This window comes from Mytilus californianus, unplaced genomic scaffold (assembly GCF_021869535.1).
Source record: "Mytilus californianus isolate M0D057914Y unplaced genomic scaffold, xbMytCali1.0.p SCAF_12, whole genome shotgun sequence".
NCBI lineage: Eukaryota > Metazoa > Mollusca > Bivalvia > Mytilida > Mytilidae > Mytilus > Mytilus californianus.
Window position 1 is genome coordinate 32,706,337 of NW_026262604.1, and position 8,531 is coordinate 32,714,867.

At 31.5% G+C, this 8,531-nt stretch overlaps 1 long non-coding RNA gene across 1 annotated transcript; it reads left to right on the plus strand.

The window, feature by feature from the left end:
- The first annotated feature begins 4,724 nt into the window (after nt 1-4,724).
- Nucleotides 4,725-7,486, plus strand: LOC127721716 (uncharacterized). Its single transcript, XR_007991407.1, has 2 exons — nt 4,725-4,839; nt 6,994-7,486. It is a non-coding gene; the product is annotated as an uncharacterized LOC127721716 (long non-coding RNA).
- The last annotated feature ends 1,045 nt before the right edge of the window (nt 7,487-8,531 follow it).

Sequence of the window (8,531 nt, forward strand, 5' to 3'; positions counted from 1 at the left end):
TTCAAATTGACAAATATCTGATGAATGATTGATAAAATTGGTTTAAAAGGCATCTTTGAAAAATATAGTTTCAGATACTTATGAAAAAAATCCAACAACCTAATCATATATTTGTTCTAAATATCTCGCCCTTCCATAAAACCTATATTAAAAAGTTTCCACATCGTTGTAACAATCTGAATAAACAGAGTTCCAATATCCCTTGTGTTGCACATATTTTATCTATCCAAGGGTAATAACTAAAATAAATTTCTTTGTTTTCTTTAAAACAAATATCTTATAGAAATGAATGATTGAGAGCAAATAAATTACAATTTCGAATGTAACTAATATTTCCAAAGGTCACAACTCCTTCTAAAAATATTTGATCGGCACTGATTTTCAAACTCAACTAAGAGATTGCTGTGATAACCTATGATATAAGTTTTGTAAAAATATGGCACGAAATTGTACACATGAGAGCGCTAAAAAGATTGAACAGACAGACGGACCGATGCCCAGTTTTGTTATGTCCCCAGCGACTCGTTGCACGGGGGACAATAATTACTTTTTGATTAGTGATTTACATGCAAGTCTGCTATAATTGTGTAAACTCTTTAAATAGCAATGAACAAACATTATTCAGTTGAATAGTCATTTTCTTATATAATATTTTTTTAGGCCACGCAAAAATGATTATTTGTTCGCCCTAACCCTGCCGGATCTGTTTTTGCCCTCATGGTAATTTTTTTTTATTTTGCAGACAAAAAAATAAAGTTGCTTTGGTTTCTATTGACAATTTTCAGAATTGTCTTATAACATCTTAAAAAATTGTCAACATTAATCAATTAACATTCCTTTACTTTCACATAGCGTATACTACAATATAGAATGAAAAACAAGACTATACTGTCAGGTTAACAGCAATATTCTCTGTAGATCTAAACTGTTTTTTTCACACAAAAAGAAATAAGATAAAAAAGATTTTCTTCAGTGCCTGATAGGCCTTAATGATTTCACAAGTAAGAGGAAACCGACATTCATTTTTTCCCTGGCCTTATTGTTTCTCTCAAACAAATTTATATATAGAAAACATCTGAAAATTATTTGTCTACATGCAAACAGTGAAATTAATTTAGACATTTTGATAGTATGTTCTTATGTTGTATTGTTACACCAATTTTCCACTTTAGGGGAAGGTTGGTGCCTTCAAACATGTTTAACCATGCCGCGTTCTATATGTGCCGATCACAAGTCAGGAGCCTCTAGTTCAGTACTTGTCGTTGGATCATGTCTGTCATATTTGTCTTTCTTAAGTTGTTTTGATTGTAAATCAGGTAGTTAGTTTTATATTATTCATGTCGAGCTTTGTTGAAGCCGACTATACAGTATGGATTTTCTCATGGTTGAAGGTCATACGGTTGCCTATAACTGCTTACATCCATTTCATTTGAACATTGGTTGATATCTGTCTCATTCACAATCATACCATATCTTACTTTTATATTATGAAGTCTGTATAATCATGATAATTGTCTTTACCACACATGTTCTCTGTTGTTATATGCTCAAATTGGCTATTTTTAAAGTTAGAAGTACATTTATAATGTGACGAAGAAATAATAGTACCAAATGACAGGAATAACCTATTACATTTTGAAATAAGGATAAAAAGTAAATATTTCAACTAGAAAATGCTGATCTGTTTTAGCCATTCTGTCTATGAAAAGCGCACTTTGCTAGTAAAACACTGTCACATAACAGTATAACTTTATTGATTACAATGTATAATTAAGATACGGCCAAGAAAATAAATTTTCCATCTGTATTAGTAACTTTTTTTTAAATTCATTTTACGAAACTTCACCTTATGATTCAATATTCACAACAGCCAGATATATATGTGGCAAGTTTTAAAGGACCAATTACCAACATATTATATTTCTTGTTTAAGAATTGTAACCACATGCCATATAGCATAAGCCACAAAAAAGAAAATATAAGACAGCCTGTAACAAGTTATGTTAATTAAAATGATTTTAGTTTAAAAACAATTGTAGGTTGTACTTTGATAATACAGCTGTTTCATAAACCACGCCTCTTTTGGGGAGATATATAATTTCCATAGATATTTTGTTTTGTTTACATACTGGTTCCCAGATATGATCTCTGTGTTTTTTTTCATAGAGACATAACTTGGGAATCTAACCAGTATAAAAAACACATGGATAGCGGCCAAATTGAATTTTTAAGAAGAATCAAAGTGAAGGGAGGGGTAGTACAGAATTTTAGTCGTAGAAGTTCAGAGCATTTAAATGTTGAAAAAATGCCGCACAATCCTTTGTTTTGACCTTTGAAAAAAAATAGTAATGCATATGATCTAACTATTCTAGGATATAATTCTTAACGAAACTTTATAGAAAAAGTAACATTTTTAGCCGTAAAAGGAGTTCCTATGGGAAATTGCATTGCCTAAATTTACAGAAGTACAACCTGTAAGACTACATAGGAACACGTTCAAGACTTAAAAGGTTTTTAGCCAAAGTAGGCTGGACTTAACGGTGCATTACAATAAAAATGTAGGCAATATGTAGGCAAAATGACCTATAAAGTGTAAAAAATAAGAACGTAGGACAGAGAGTCGAAGGACAAAAAGTCACAATTAAGTTCTGTGATAATTTTTCTTGAATCCTGAATAAAAAAAACACTTATTTAAAAAAAAAAAATACGTTTGTATTGTTCTTGAACTATTATATATAAAGCAACTTTACAGCTAATTATACTACCATGGATTTGGTGCGCATACAGAACAACCCTCCTTCTCTAAGATATTTGAATTTAATTCAGCTATGTCACCTGCGTGATTCTTAGGAAAAAGTAGTGCTTGTGGTAATCACAGGATACGAATGGTAACTGGTAGCATTTGTCATGCATACTTGACAAAGCTTTATGACAAAAGAGATGATTTCAGCTTCCCTACTGTGAACTTTCTATTTTTATGTAGCAACATTCCAGCAGCGCCTGCATACGGAGTATACATCTTCCAGTTGATACGATACTCAAGAGCTTGTATTTCCTATCATGATTTCCTCACAAGGTAGCTATTAAACCAAGAGTTCCAAGTGGTGAAGTTGAAGTCAACCCTTGGTAAATTTTACGGACGCCATCACTAGTTGGTTGGCCGTTACGGAATATCCGTTTTACAAATGATAGCGGATAAATTCCTAATGTCGTAACTACAATCCCGTTCCCTTTTCCTGAATGTGACATACCGAATTAGACTTATTACCGGGTTTGTACTAAAATGAGTAACACGACAGGTGCCACATGTGGAGCAGGATCTGCTTACCCTTCCAGAGCACCTGAGATCACCCCCAGTTGTTGGTGGGGTTCGTGTTGCTCAGTCTTTAGTTTTCTATGTTGTGTTTTGTATACTTTTGTTTGTCTGTTTGTCTTTTACTTTTTAAGCCATAGCGTTGTCAGTTTATTTTCGACTTATGAGTTATAGGGTACTGTTTTTTTTGTTTTTTTTTTATTAATAACCATTACCATTAATAATAAATTGTACGCTATCAAATGATTTTTTTTTTGTTTTGAATTGCTCTGATGAGCACTTGTGCTCTGATCGTTAGCGGACGATGTATAAAACTTACTTTATAGTCACATCATCTTTGGTTACATACATTTTTCTCAGAATTGCTGGTCCTTTTCGAGTGTATAACAAGTGTGAAACTGCTTCATTAGCTACACAAATGAAGATCGTATTCTATAGTTATTATATAGTTGCCACTGTCGTGCAATAAAAGGAAAATTATTGGATTAACTTATTGTTCTTTTTTCCCCTATATATAGGTAAAGATGGTGAGTATATGGAATTAAACGTTTGTTTTATACAATAGATTCGGTTTGAGATTTTGATGAGATATTTCAAGATCAAACTTATTTATGTCGATTTCAATAATGGTATCAGAAATTATAGGATTAAAATGTGTTTCTTGGCCTTCGGCTGTTGTCTGCTCTATGGTCGGATTGTTGTCTCTGTGACACATTCCCCATTTCCATTCTCAGTTTTATTCTACATTGTTCTACCATAGACAAAAGTATCGATTTCTGCTCGACTATTTATTTTTAGCAAAGTGCTCTCGACCAATGATATTATAGAATTTGATGTTCCTTAATTGTTAAGAATGAATGTATACTATTGTTTAGGTTAAGTTCACTTCAAAACAAAGAATTTCTATAAATGAGTTTATCAGCTCGAACGGATATTGATCGATTGCATGTTGAAGTTTTAAAGAAATCAAATAAATCAAAATAAGCTTGTAATTAACTGGTGCAGTCAATGTTGTGCCGGTAATTTTCTTATGTGAATATTAAGAACTTCAAAATTACCAAAAATGCTAAATCAAAGCAATGCCGAAACAAAACTTTTTAAATTAAACATAATTTAAATCTTTAGCTAACACACTTATCAAATCTTAGATTGCTGTATTCGCAGTTAGTAAAGCAATCATGTCCAATATACAGAAACAATTTAAACAGGAACTTAAATCAAATTTGAATTTCACATAAAAACGTTCTATTTGAACATTTAATTCTAGTTTGATATAAGAGCTGGAATAATTCTCTAGCATTAATTATAGAAACAAATATAGGTGAATTCTCTAATTGTTTTATTCTTTTAAATTGGCTCAAATTTATTTGGGGAAAATTTTGAAGTTGCATTATAAGCATCCATTTAATTGTCGCCGTGTCATTTACCTTTATTTTATAACACAGGAAAACTATTAGTACAGAAAAACGTCAATCTGAATGTCCACTTGTTTGTTGAAAAGGGAAAACTAAGAATTGGAAGAATAGGTAAATACAAACGATTATTAAAAGCACAGCGCACAATTGCCTACCTATTTTTGGATGAAAAGGGATATTTTGCATGCATTTAAAGTAAAGGTGATGTAGAAGTTTATATTTTTTTTTCTGAACACATGTATTTTGATTAAGCTTAGATCTTTATATTTGACTTAAGTGATCAGTGAGAACAGAATCAGTTTAGTTTGTAAAATAACCTAGCATTTCACGTAGTAAGTATACTGATTTAGATAAAGCTCGGAATTCGTATACATTCAAATGCGTATACATTGGTACCTGTACAACTTCCCAACTCTTAGTCATTATATAGTACACTGTGTTTCAAAATAGCATTTAAATTAACTGTTTGTATAGCTATTAGCAAATGTGATGATACCTTTTACCGTTGTTTGAAAGATTTTGAGTTTGAATGTGTCTGAAATTGATTGACACGTATTTAATCGACCTTTTCTTCATTTCTACATATTTATTTTTGCTTGAATGTTTGGTTGGCATGCTGTCGTCCAATTTGACAACAGAACAAACAAACAAACAAAACAAAACAAAATACAACCAAAACCAAGTACATAAAGCATAAAGATTAATAAAAAAACATTTGTTTATATGGACCTAGGTATCTTATTTAATCTTTAGATATCAAAAAGGTAGGACTACATAACCATGCTTGTATCTCCAACTATAGCCATTTTTCAAAAAATCTTCTCATCTTTATTTAGTATGATATCCAATTTTTTGTTCTTAAGGGTTGGTATAATGGTATACTGTCTTGTATTCTGTTTCCGATTGTATCTACAGCAAATTATCAGAATAAAGTTCATAAAAAAGGAAAAAGAAAAAAAAAAAAAAAATACCGAACTCCAACGGATATTCAAAACTAAAAGTCCTTAATCAAATGGCAACATCAAAAGCTCATCATATCAAACGAATGGAAAACAACTGTCAAATTTCTGATTTGGTACAGGCATTTCCTTATGACTAAAACCGTGGACTAAACCTGGTTGTTTAGCTAGCTAAACTCTCACGTGTATGACAGTCGCAGAGAGTTTCATTGTATTGACAATAAAGTGTGAGCAAACAAACAGACACACTACGTGAAAATGTAAAACAAATTAGCGTACAACAGTCAACATTGTGTTAAAATCTCAAATCACTATAAAAACAAATAACTATTTAAAAAAAGAAGAACGAAATAACATATATAATTAAGCACAAAAGCAACAAATAAAAACAAGAAGACAACAAATGACATATTTTTAAATGGTTCAAAAAATAGTATGGCTTATTTCTAAATATATCACTACATAAGAAAAACCTTTTAAGAAAAGCTAAAACGGAAAATTTGACAAATTTGGAATACTTATCCCAAATGTGTATAAAAAAGAAATCGTTAACCAAACCCAAAACAACATTGTCACACAGTGTCAGATTGAATTTAAGCTAGGAATTGTCTTTAAGAGGCACATTAAATCATTTTAGTCAACTTCGTCAATAGAATGTTTATTGTATGAAAATATGTTAAATTTCCAGCAGGATGTGGGGACTTTTACATATTAACCCCGTGAGTCAAACAAAACCAGTAAATATCGACCAAACTACTTTCAAAGAAGCAAATTTTAAAAGGATGATATGTTTACGTAGCTGTAAATTGTATTTTTCATTGTTTTTTAATGGAAGAAATAAATAAATATAATTTGGGATTCGTTTATATATAACGTATTTAAAGATTATAACATGTTCTTTTCCATATCGGCCCTGATATCATCCCGAGACTCCCATAATACCCATAGGAGCCAGCCGAGGGCTCATATTGGTCAAGGGATGATACCAGGGTCGATATGGAAAAGGACATGTTATAATTTATTGATAACATAGTATACAAATGCTGAAAAAGTAGGAAAAATATATTACTCCGTCAGTCAAGATTATACATTTGTGTCCTCACTGAAATAATGCCGCTGTTATTCTAATCGACGTTCCTAATTCGTCATTGTTGTAATGAACGCTTATGACGTCATTACAGGGAAAAATAACTAGTTATTTGCCCCGGACAAGAATATGACTAGGACAATTCTGTGGTTATTTCATATTCAAAACCCTACGTTTCCGTTACAAATATGTGATAATTTTCTATTTTGAATGTTATAGAACAAGTCAAAATAGAGAAAGCTGTGACAGATTACGTTAGTCATCATATACCTCTAAACAACAAAGCTTACTATGATCACCAAAACAATGGAAATAATGGCTTACAACAAACCAAAACAGAACACAAGTACAATACCAGACACAGGAATTACGAATCCAGGCGCAGAAAAAAGAATCGCAGTCGTTTCAATGTTGCTGGTTATTTGAAGAAACGGTTACATAAAAACGCGGCTAGCAGAAAAAAGCAGCATCGATGAGGCTCATGGAGAAACGAGTTGATAATAACAATGCTAATTTACGATTCAATTTACGGAAAAGTTACCATAACTCAATCCAGTATGCTGATTTTAAAAATTTCGTTTACAAAAACTGATACTTTTTGGTTCAATATACACTCATTTCTTTCATAAAACAGTAATGTATTTGTCTAAAACATTCAACATGTTAAAGTTGTGCCTATTATCTTTAACTTAATAAAGCGATTGCAATTCTATTAGATTTGACTTGTGTTTAATTTATTGCACGAAAAACAAAAGATAACGTTTAATTAATGCCGTCTAAAACCCTACGCTATCTGTTATTCGCTCAACGAATCCGGTCATATATGGTAAACCGTAGTCCGTTCGTCCATCCTCAATCATCTAGCCGTACCTGAAGTATCGTTTAAGGGAACATGTATATGTTCAACAATAAAAAAAAGTATCGTTTATCAAATTTTGATGTAACTTTTACACAAAATAGGCTTTCCAAAAAAAATCTAATTGAATGTGTACTGATTTATTGTTTAGTCATGGCGAACATGATTTATTTATTAAATACAATTTTCTCCAAACTAGCCTTTAGTATATGCAACTACGATACTATGTGTGCTGTTGTACTAATGTCAGTTGTTACGTGTGTTTTGTGCTAATCTGATGAGTCACATCTTTTCCAGCTAATTTGTACAGTATGCTCGTATGTTGTGCAGCTAAACCACTGTTTAGGGTACATTTTGTTGAAAAGGCAGGGTCGGGAGCGCGCAAACATGTTTAACCTCATTACATTCTGTGTGTGCCTATCCCAAGCCAGGACTCTGTAACTCAATAGTTGTCGGTGGTTGCTGTCTGTCATATCTGTTTTTCGTTAATTGGTTTGTCTTAAATCAGACGTTATAACTATTTGAATTGTTCTAAATTTTGTCATTTTTTGGGCTGTTAACAGTGATTATACTTGATGCTCATTGTTAAAGGCCAATATAAGCTAACATTAACGTCTTTTTGTTGATAGTTATCTCAATGCCAACTATACGATGTCTTATGTCTTATTTTTATAGTAACAATTTTATTTTTAAGATTTCAGATAAGTCGATTAAGATAGAATTAAGAGACTACAAAAATTATGCATTTTTTATGAATTGAACTAAATTATATGAATTGGCTGATTGATTTATTGATTGATTGATTGATTGATTTATGTATTATTCGATTGAATATGTTGATTAAATGATAAATAGATTAATTGGTTGATTAACAGGCTGTTTTTACTTAACGTCAAGTGAC